Source organism: Nomascus leucogenys, chromosome 7b, assembly GCF_006542625.1.
Source record: "Nomascus leucogenys isolate Asia chromosome 7b, Asia_NLE_v1, whole genome shotgun sequence".
Classification (NCBI taxonomy): Eukaryota; Metazoa; Chordata; class Mammalia; order Primates; family Hylobatidae; genus Nomascus; species Nomascus leucogenys.
In genome coordinates this window covers 851-11,308 of record NC_044387.1, presented here as the reverse complement: position 1 = coordinate 11,308, position 10,458 = coordinate 851, and the positions used below count along the sequence as shown (strand labels likewise).

The following is a 10,458-nucleotide window of genomic DNA, read 5'->3' as shown; positions in this document are numbered from 1 at the left end:
CCGGCCGAAGGCCTGAAGGACCCCGCCGGGGCGCGGGCTGCCCAGCGCGGCGCCTGGCGGGAGGGCCGCAGGGAGTGCGCGTGCGGCCGAGTGCGGGACTGGGGCTCCCGGCTGTGGGTGTGGTACTGAGGCTCCAGTGGGAGCCGCCCGCCTAGAGGGAGTGGAGGGGTGAGCACGTCAGGGGTGGGGGGCACAGGTCAAGCTTTCACCAGTTTTTAATTCTTTGATGGGGTAAATTTGAGCAATTTTCTCGACTTGTCGACATTTGTTAGTAACTGAGCAGGAATTAGGAGAGGAACCTGGTCCTCTCCACACAGCTCAGCAGGTGCGCCGCCCATGTGCCTGTGGAGAAGAGAGGGTCCTGTGGGGCAGACAGGTGTGGACCAAGTAGCTGTGAAACTTCTTCTGAAGAAAACACACAAGGAGGAAGCGAGTGAGCTCGGTGGAGGAGGGGCGCTGCCCCAGGGGACGTCCCCGTGCATTGTGAACCCCGAATATCTGAGACGGTCTCAGTCAATTTAGACAGTTTATTTTGCCAAGGTTGAGGACGCACGCCCGTGACACAGCCTCAGGAGGTCTTGACATGTGCCAAAGGTGGGACACAGCTTGATTTTATACATTTTAGGGAGACAGGAGACATCAAAATATGTAAGATGAACGTTGGTTCCGTCGGGAAAGGCCGGACAACTCGAGGCAGGGAGGGGCTTCCAGGTCACAGGTAGGTGAGAGACAAACTGTTGTATTCTTTTGGGTTTCTGAATAGCCTCCCCAAAGGAGGCAATCACATATGCACCTATCTTAGTGAGCAGAGGGGTGACTCTGAATAGAAGGGGAGGCAGGTTTGCCCTAAGCAGTTCCCAGCTTTTTTCCCTTTAGCTTAGTGATTTTGGGGCCCCCAGATTCATTTTCCTTTCACAGGCTAGACAGCCTTAGGAACTGAAAGGTTCACGAGGCTGTAACGAAGAGTCGAGTTGCTCCAGGTGAGCCTGGGCCACAACAGCATGCAGGACCTGGGCGCCCACGAGGGGCTCCTGGGAGGGTTCGGGAAAGGGAGCTATGAACCCTACCTGAGATGGTTTCAGGTAATTTAGAAAGACGTGCACCCGTGACACAGCCTCAGGACGTCTTGACGACATGTGCCCAAGGTGGTCAGGGCACAGCTTGGTTTTAGGGAGACATGAGACATCAATCAATATATGTAAGAAGTACGTTGCTTCCATCCAGAAAGGTGGGGACAACTGGAAGCAGGGAGGGAGCTTCCAAGGTCACAGATACGTGAGAGACAAATGTTGCATTGTTCTGAGTCTCTGATTAGCCTCTCCAAAGGAGGCAATCAGATGTGCACCTATCTTAGTGAGGAGATAGGTGACTTGGAATAGAATGGGAGGCAGGTTTGCCCTGAGCAGTTCCCAGCTTAACTTTTCCCTTTAACTTAGTAATTTTGGGGCCCCAAGATTTTCCTTTCACAGAGCCTATGACTAGATTTGCATTTTTACATCCTGCGAGGAGGCTGCTACACATATGCAGAAGTCATCATGCTGGTGGCCTGGACACTGAAGGGAGAGAAGTGGATTTGAGAGACATTTAGGAGGTAAGATTGCCAGGACCTTGGTGATAGCTTGGATATGGAGGGTGGAGGAGGAGGGGTGTCAAGCAGATAATGCTCTTAGCTTACCACCTGGGATATTAGTGAGGGTGAGCAGGCTGTTTTTTCTTTGTTCGGCAGAACTTGGCTTTGCAGTGCAGTAGGGTGCCTGGAGCCGAAAGCCTGACTTCGTCAAATAGGCCAGACCCCACATGTGACTGCCAGGCCACTTTGAGGCTGAGAGAGATGGTTTTGTCTGGCCTCTGTCCTGCACGTGTTTACGGATGTCTTCTCTGTGTTGGCAGATTTGGGGGTCCACCAGATAGGATCCTGTGAAGAGACCTCAAAGGTCTTTAGTCCAATTTATAAAACATTTTATGTTCATTATATCATTTCCAGAATCAAAGATGAATAAAATATACAGAGGTTTATTCAGTGAATAAGGCTGATGGTGCACCTGTGCTAGGCAGTGTTTTAGTTCGCTGAGACACGAAGGAGTTGAGACAATCCGTTACCTTAGAGTTTTGTGTCTGTAAGTCCTGCTGTTGAGAGCTGTGTGTGTTAAAATGTCTGATTTGGGCAGGTGAGATCTGGGACCTCTGTAAGGTTAGGTTAGGTTAGTCCAATTCTAGGACTGATGCGGAGGCCCTTGGAGCGACTTCAGAGGAGGAGTAGTGGGCTCTGTGGCTGTCTTGTTTTGGAGTGTAAATTGCAAATCCTCTGCAAACAAAAAGTTGGAAACAAGTAGTGTTTCAGCTTGAGTTTCTTGTAAACGGCTTGAAGTCATATAAACCAGAGCATGTATACCATAGGGCAATACGAGTGTCCCTCTATCACCCTTTCTCCCAGTGGCCTAGGTGGAGATTTAAACAGAGTAATGTGTGCAGCCTCACTGTGTGAAAGTCCAGTGCTTTGAGCTTGGAGTGTCGTCAGGGAAGGGCCCCTGACTTGGAAGGCTGCTGCGTCTTGCTCTGTGACAGGAGGCACAACGTGGCCTTGGTCTTAAGAAGACCTTTGGTGCCCTAGCTCACTTTAGCCCTGATTAGCCTGATGTAGGCGCTGGGCCCTGGTCATGGAGGTGAGAATACACCCTGGGCTTCCACTGCATGGCTGGCACTGTGAGCATTCACGTGCCTATTTGGGGACTGATATGGAGTCCCGTGCCACATGCAGTGGTGCACACCTGGGAGCCAAGAGTCCCTGCTTCTACTGGAGAATCTGGACAGATGTAAAAGGTAAGAAAGGCTAGGGGTAGGAGTTAGCGTTAGGGTTAGGCTTGGGGTTGAGGTTGAGGTTATGCTTATGTTTAGGGTTAGGGTTAGGGGTTAGGGTTAGGGTAGGGTCAGGGTCAGGGTCAGGGTCACGGTAGGTTAGGGTCAGGGTTAGGGTTAGGGGTTAGGGGTTAGGGTTAGGGTCAGGGGTTAGTGTTAGGGATTAGGGTTAGGGGTTAGGGTTAGGGGTTAGGGTCAGGGTCAGGGTTAGGGGTTAGGTTTAGGGTTAGTTTTAGGGGTTAGGGTTAGGATTAGCATTAGGGGTTAGGGTTAGTGTTTAGGGTTAGGGTTTGGGTTAGGGCTAGGGTTTTGGTTAGGGCTAGGGTTTTGGTTAGGAGAATTGCTGGAACCTGGAAGGCGGAGGTTGCAGTGAGCCGAGAGTGTGCCACTGATGTCCAGCCCTGGCGACAGTGGGAGATTCCGTCTCAAAAAAAAAAAAAAATTAAGTAATACCTACTTTTAACAGTCATGAGCAACATTTTTTTTTAATGCGCGTTACTTCTTCCTTTTTCTGATTGCTAGAGCCATGTCTCAAATGTAAACATCCTCATGCTTACTTCATGCATCTTCAGACTCGCTCTGCAGACAAGCTGATGACCAACTTCTACAAGTGCTGCAATTCTCAGGGTGGACACCGTTGTAGGGATTAGGACTAGGATGGCCCAGTTGCTTCAGTGTGTGCTTACCTTGTCCCTTGGGGTCGATGCTTAGCTGGCAGTGTGAATCGTGTATCCTGAGGGTCTTTGCTGGTGTGGTGGAAAGATAAACCTTTTGAGGTGAAGAGCCAGGGTGTCAGGAAATGTGGCCTATCTGCTAGTCAGAGTGGATGAAGTCATGAATGTTGGGGAGTTTTTCTGTATGGGTAGGAGACGGAGACCCATAACTAAGTATGTGCTGTTTAAAGTCCTGTTCTTTCATCTTCTACATTTATTGGCAGTTGATATTCCCTTACTCCCAATCAACACTATTTTTTTTTTTTTTTGAGATGGAGTCTCGCTCTGTTGCCCAGGCTGGAATGCAGTGGCGCGATCTCGGCTCACTGCAAGCTCCGCCTCATGGGTTCATGCTATTCTCCTGCCTCAGCCTCCCGAGTAGCTGGGACTACAGGTGCCCGCCACCACTCCTGGCTAATCTTTTTGTATTTTTAGTGGAGACTGGGTTTCACCATGTTAGCCAAGATGCTCTCGATCTGACCTCGTGATCCACCCGTCTCAGCCTCCCAAAGTGCTGGGATTACAGGCGTGAGCCACTGCATTCATCCTCAATCAACACTCTTAAATATTTGTACTGTTCGCAAAACTTAGTACATTAAATGTCTCTAAATATTTAACTGTTACTTGTAAACTTAATTTAGTATTTATTTTAATCAAAATTCTGAATATTTCATTAAAATGAAAGTTCTAATATTGCCTTCTCAGTGTTTTAAATAGCTTATTAGGTAGAAAGCAAACCCCAAATCACAGTGATCCCAAAATTGACTACATACTTAGATTTGAACAGGCTATGAAAATCTTCATCACTGGTATTTCAACTTATTTCTTTACTCCTATTCTTATTCCCTTATTCATTTTTTGAACCTTCCCTGATTGCTTCCTAGGGTTGCATTAAATGTATAAGATTCTATTTTTTTTTTTTTTTTTGAGACACAGTCTCGCTCTGCCGCCCAGGTTGGAGTGCAGTGGCATGATCTCGGCTCACTGCGGCCTCTGCCTCCCGGGTTCAAGTGATTCTCTTGTCTCAGCCTCCCAAGCAGCTGGGACTACAGGTGCATGCCACCATGCCCAGCTACTTTTTTGTCTTTTTAGTAGAAACGGGGTTTCACCATGTTAGCCAGGCTGGTCTCAAACACCCGACCTCAGATGATCCACCTGCCTTGGCTTCCGAAAGTGCTGGGATTACAGGCATGAGTCACCGCACCTGGCACTATGTTTTTATACTTTATACTTTCTGTGTTAATCATTCAACTCTCAGAAGAGAAAGGACACCTCAGACTACCTGGGTCTAGGTTATTGATAATTGATTCTTGGTCAAGGCCCCAGTCTTAATTGCTTTATAAATCAACCTCTCTCTCTCTCTCTCTCTCTCTCAAGGAGATGGGGTCTTGTTTATGTTGCCCAGGATGGCCTCAAACACCTGGGCTCAAGTGATCCTACCGCCTTGGCCTCTAAATAGCTGCCACCACTCCCCACTCCAAATCTTTTTTTTTTTTTTTTTTTTTCTGAGACAGAGTTTTGCTCTGTTGCCCAGGCTGGAGTGCAGTGGCACGATCTTGGCTCACTGCAACCTCTGCCTCCCAAGTTCAAGCGATTGTCCTGCCTCAGCCTCCCGAGTAGCTGTGATTACAGGCATGCGCCACCATGCCCGGCAAATTATTTTATTTTTAGTAAAGACTGGGTTTCGCCATGTTGGCCAGGCTGGTCTCAGACTCCTGGCCTCAAGTGATCCTCCCACCTCAGCCTCCCCAAGTGCTGGGATTACAGGTGTGAGCCACCACGCCCGGCCTCCGAATCTTTTAATAGTGTATTCTTGCTTATGAAATTGTGGTACTTAAATTTCTGCTTTTGGCACAGTTTTTACTCTTTTGAGATTTGGTATCTTTCCCAGTAATGGTATAATCTTTACTTTTTCTTTCTTTCTTTCTTTCTTTTTTTTTTTTTAAACGGAGTTTCGCTCTTGTTGCTCAGGCTGGAGTGCAATGGCACAGTCTTGGTTCGCCACAACCTCCGCCTCCTAGGTTCAAGCGATTCTCCTGCCTCAGCTGCCCAAGTAGCTGGGATTACAGGCATGTGCCACCACACCTGACTAATTTTGTATTTCTAGTAGAGATGGGGTTTCTCCATGTTGGTCAGGCTGGTGTCGAATTCCCGACCTCTGGTGATACGCCCACCTTGGCCTCCCAAAGTGCTGGGATTATAGGCGTCAGCCTCTGCCCCCGGCCAATCTTTACATTTAATATGATTGTTTTCGTATTGTTTGAACATGTTAACCAGTTCCTGAGCCTATTATCTCTAATTGGCCCTAGTTCAGAATAGTTTGTTCTGGTTTCCCAAATATGACTTTATCATGTGGGCATTATCTGTAAGGTCTTCTGCTTATGCTGTTAGTTTTATTTCCTCAGGTGACAGTTCTTCTGTTCAATGTTGTTGTTGGAAGGCTGCATGGATCTGTGGTACACATCATGTACTCTGAAGCCAGTGTCCCTGACTGCACTTTAGCTATGAAACCCTGGTCAAGTTGCAGAACCTCTGCCCTCATTTCCTCGTCTATATAGTGGATATATTAATAACCTGTTTGAGGGGTTTACAAACTGTTTTCTTAAGGGTCCGAGGGTGAATAGTATAATTACTTACTTTTTAATTTTCTTTGAGACAGGGTCTGACTCTGTTGCCCAGGCTGGAGTGTAGTGGCATGATCTCAGCTTACTGCAGCCTGGACTTCCTGGGCTCAAGTGATCCTTCCACCTCAGCCTCCCTAGTGGCTGGGACTATAGGTGCACCCCATGGCCAGCTAATTTTTTTTTTTTTTTTGTAGAGACAGGGTTTTGCCATGTTGCCCAGGCTGGCAACTTCCATATATTTTTTATAGGCAATTTTTAAAAAATTTTATACTACTTCTTTACTTTTTTTGAATTTAACCTCAGAATGTGATTATAGGCAAAATTCAAAACGTAATAATAATTGAGTTTAATTTTTGTAATGTGGGTCTATTACTGAGAAGAGTGGATGCCATTTTGCTTAATTGGGGTTCAAAGTTAATGTTGCCTGTCATTGAAATCAATTGCAAATGTGCATCTGTGAATGCTGGTTACGTGCAGGAGAGCAAATGAAGTATAACATTGACACCACCGAAAGAGTCAATAGATTCACCACTGATAATGGATTCAGATATTTCCCACAGAGGTCTTGCTGATGAATAATACAGTGAAGCAGGCGTGGTGGCTCATGCCTGTAATCATAGCACTTTGGGAGGCCAAGGTGGGTGGATCACCTAAGGTCAGAGGTTCGAGACTAGCCTGGCCAACATGGCAAAACCTCATCTCTACTAAAAATACAAAAATTAGCTGGGCATAGTGGTGCATGCTTGTAATCCCAGCTACTCTGTGGGGGAAAGGAAGAGAGGTCAGACTGTTACTGTGTCTATCTAGAAAAAGGAAGACATAAGAAACTCCATTTTGATCTGTACTAAGAAAAATTCTTCTGCTTTGAAATGCTGTTAATCTGTAACCTTAGCCCCAACCCTGTGCTCACAGAAACATGTGCTGTATTGACTCAAGGTTTAGGGAATTTAGGGCTGTGCAGAATGTGCTTTGTTAAAAATGTATTTGCAGGCAGTATGCTTGGTAAAAGACATTGCCATTCTCCATTCTCGATTAACCAGAGACACAGTGCACTGTGGAAAGCTGAAGGGACCTCTGCCCAAGAAAGCCTGGGTATTGTTCAGGTTTTCCCCCACTGAGACAGCCTGAGATACGGCCTTGTGGGAAGGGAAAGACCTTACAGTCCCCCAGCTCGACACCCGTAAAGGGTCTGTGCTGAGGAGGATTAGTGAAAGATGAAGGCCTCTTTGTAGTTGAGATAGGAAGACATCTGTCTTCTGCTCGTCCCTGGGAATGGAATGTCTCGGTGCAAAACCCAACCATACATTCTATTTACTGAGATAGGAGAAAACCGCCCTGTGGCTGGAGGTGAGACATGCTGGCGGCAATGCTGCTGTGCTACTCTTTACTGCACTGAGATGTTTGTGTAGAGTTAAACATAAATCTGGCCTACGTGCACATGCACATCCAGGCACAGCACCTTTCCTTAAACTTATTTATGACACAGATTCCTTTGCTCACGTTTTCCTGCTGACCCTCTTCCCACCTTTACTGTATAGTCCTGCCACATCCCCCTCGCTGAGATGGTAAAGATAGTGATCAATAAATACTGGGGGACCTCAGAGACCAGCACCGGTGCAGGTCCTCACGTGCTGAGCGCCGGTCCCCTGGGCCCACCTTTCTTCCTCTATACTTTTGTCTTTGTGTCTTATTTCCTTTTCTCAGTCTCTCATCTCCACCTTGCAAGAAATACCGACAGGTGTGGAGGGGCAGGCCCCCTTCATTACTTGGGAGGCTGAGGCAGGAGAATCACTTGAATCCGGGAGGTGGAGGTTGCAGTGAGCCAAAACCATGCCACTGGACTCCAGTCTGGGCGATAGAGTGAGACTCTGTCCAAAAATAATAATAATGATGATGCAGTGAAAAACCATACACTTTAAGCACTTTGTGGTTTCACAATCTTCTTACATTTGTCCACCTAAGCTTGTTCCTGATCCACACACGCTTTTACCACTGCCAGTTTTAACACATATTAGTAGATTCCTGTTTTGCTGCATTAGTTTTCTCAACTTTGGGAATATTCTTGCTGCAGTTGTTGGTTTTCTTTTTGGAGACAGGGTCTCACTGTCACTCAGGTTGGAGTAAGCTGGTGTGATAATGGCTCACCACAACCTAAACCTGCCGGGCTCAGGTGGTCCTCCCACCTCAGCCTCCTGAGTAGCTGGGACTGCAGGCGTGGGCCCACCATGCCCGGCTAATGGAGGGGGAAGGGCTGAGGTTGTCTGAAGACCCTCCCGTGGGTGTGGCAGAGCCTGTGGTCTGAGGCAGGGGTCCAGCTGCAGAGCAGCCCACAGCTTCGCAGGGGCCAGGGAACCAGGGCAGGCAGGCCATGAGGCCCAGTGCTTTCTGGGCCAGGCCTTGATGCTGAGGCCATGGAATAGGTACGGTTCTGAGAAGGGACCAGAGTGACCATGGGCTGAAGGCTGTGTCTACAGACCCAATGCGGGAGAAGCTGTGCCAGGCAGTGATGTCAGCCAGGCTCCCCAGCAGGTCTAGGGATGTCAGGGGCAGTTCTGTCCCAGGTGGCAGACACTGCTTTCCCCTCCTGCTCTCACAACCGTCCTGTGACCGGGTGTTGTCTGAGCTGTGGTGAGGCCTCCCTGGTGACAACCAGGAGCAGGGAGCATGTGGGTGGGGGGTGTGTACACCTGCCCTGGCTGCCTGGCCCTGTGGTCAAGGATGGGGAAAGGCAGGTCTGCCTGTAGCTCCACCCCATTTATAAAGCACTGTGCTGCCTTCTGCTGGGGCATGTGCTGAGGGTGACTTGCAGGCGCTGCCCTCGGGAAGTTCACAGGCTTGTGTAGAAGCTGGTGGGAATGTGCTAAGAACAGAGGTGTCAGGAGCCAGATACTGGACAGGTCCCAGGTCTCTGAGCCTCAGTTTCTTCATCTGTAGGAGGGTGGTAACCCTGCCCTGCTCAGCTTACCAGGTATAGCGTGAGTTTTCAGTGCAGAGGAAAAGCAGAGACCTTCCCCTCAGATGGCCATATTGCCTTGTTGCTGTACCCAACTCTCCAGTGCTCCCCAGGGTGTGTCCTGGCCTCCTTTGCAGCTCTCAGGTGTCACATGTGGGTCCTGCCCTACCATCCCTTCTCCCTGTCTAGAAATGAGGCCTGCTGAGCTTGGAGCCACCACTCCCTGCTCTCAAGCCATCTGCTCCTGGGTTAGCTTGTGGCTGGCCTGGCCTGATTCTACACCGATGTGGGTGTTTCTCCACTGTTAGGACAGCGGTTGTCCATTCTGGGGCCTGGGCCAGCTCTCAGCTGTGGCTGTTGTGCCTGTGCTTCCCCAGGTCCTGGTGGTCACTCCAACCCTGCCCTCACATATCCCAAGAGCAGGCTGACTGTCCTTGCCCATTCCTACCTTTCCAGTACCTGCTGCAAGAAGGGACAGACACTGCTGCAGAGAACTTGCCATGGTGTTTCATGCTGCGGCTGGTGGTTCCAGGCTGCAAGCTCCATTCTAGAAAGGGTGAGGATTCCTGATCATCGGTCGTAACAGGGGACTGTCCTATGGGTATCTGGATACGCTATCGGGAGTGGGGCAGAGTGGGGTTAGAGTAGTGCCTGATGCCCGTTGAGGGTGTGCGGGTTCCTTAAGAGTGTGCACCCTGCGTGTATGTCTGGTTTTTTTTCCTTAAGAGTGTAGCCTGCGTGTATGTCTGGTTTTTTTTCTTCTCCTTATCACTAATCAGCCTTTTGTAACCAGGCTGGCCCTGCTTCCTGCCTACGGGCTGTGGGTGTATCATCTGGAGCTGCAAATGGGGTGATGGGGCATCAGTAGCCTTCTCACACCCAAGAACTTCCTGACACCCAGTGCCTCATCTCCAGCCAACCTCTGGCGCCCCCAGAGATCCTGGGACCCAGGCCTCACACTCCAGCAGGGGGCTCTTCGTCCTTCTGGTGGTGCTGTCCTTTGGAGGTACCTTCGAACAGGAGTGCAACAGATAGAATTCAGGAAGTGCCCATCTGTTGCATGGATACCCTGCTGCCACCCTTGTCCACCTTCCTGGGGCAGATCCTGGGATGGGTCTTTTATGTAAGAACACAAAAGGGAGAAAGAATGCATAGAGGCCAGGCACGTTGCTCATGCCTGTAATCCAGCACTTTGGAAGGCCGAGGTGGGTGGATCACTTGAGGTCAGGAGTTCAAGACCAGTCTGGCCAACACGGTGAAACTGCCTCTACTAAAAATACAAAAAAATTAGCTGGGTGTGGCGGCGGGCACG

General features: G+C 49.1%; 2 long non-coding RNA genes across 2 annotated transcripts; both read left to right on the top strand.

The window, feature by feature from the left end:
* The first annotated feature begins 82 nt into the window (after nt 1–82).
* Nucleotides 83–10,088, top strand: LOC115835922. The gene is made up of 4 exons (XR_004030879.1): nt 83–168; nt 626–718; nt 9,603–9,702; nt 9,940–10,088. It is a non-coding gene; the product is annotated as an uncharacterized LOC115835922 (long non-coding RNA).
* Nucleotides 1,546–6,133, top strand: LOC115835923. The gene is made up of 2 exons (XR_004030880.1): nt 1,546–1,591; nt 5,975–6,133. It is a non-coding gene; the product is annotated as an uncharacterized LOC115835923 (long non-coding RNA).
* Nucleotides 10,089–10,458: the final 370 nt, after the last annotated feature.